Here is a 608-nt window from a genome sequence, read left to right as displayed (position 1 = left end):
TCAAGATATTTTTGGCCTCCTCCTCATACTTTAATCAAGACAAATAATGTGACTCTTCTTGTGGACCAGAGTAGTACCAAGTCCTACCACAAAAAGGTGGGTGAGAGGGATATGAGGTCGTGGTAGTACTTCGATATCGACGAATTCATCGGCCTTGATCTTGGCTTCGAGGATGTGCGCGCCGTGCAGAATCACGCGCCCCCGAGCTCGCTTGCCACCCCTTGACCTTGGTCAGAGGCGCATTCGTTGGCATGATGCACTTCACAGGGATTCCCAGCATACGCCCATGGTAGGCCATGGCGAATCACGCTACCCCCCCAACTCCGACTTGGCACAATATTTTTAGTCCTTTTTGGGCGAATCAAAACAGCTACAGAAGTACCAGGCGTTCTTGCACAACTTAAAGTGTAAAATTTTTTCTAAGTCTACTATAACTCAGCTCATACAAATTTCCGTATAACCTGGAGTACCACTTTGTCGAGTTTTTATCAAGTTGACTGTAACTACAGTGAACTACATGTGAACTGGCGCACAGTGGAAACTGATATATCTTTTTTAATTCCAAAGCGTCAAAAAATCAAACATATTTAACCAATCAGAGCACGCCT

The sequence above is a fragment of the Aphanomyces invadans genome (genome assembly GCF_000520115.1).
Source record: "Aphanomyces invadans strain NJM9701 unplaced genomic scaffold supercont1.27, whole genome shotgun sequence".
Classification (NCBI taxonomy): Eukaryota; Oomycota; class Saprolegniomycetes; order Saprolegniales; family Verrucalvaceae; genus Aphanomyces; species Aphanomyces invadans.
This window is presented reverse-complemented; position numbering follows the sequence as displayed.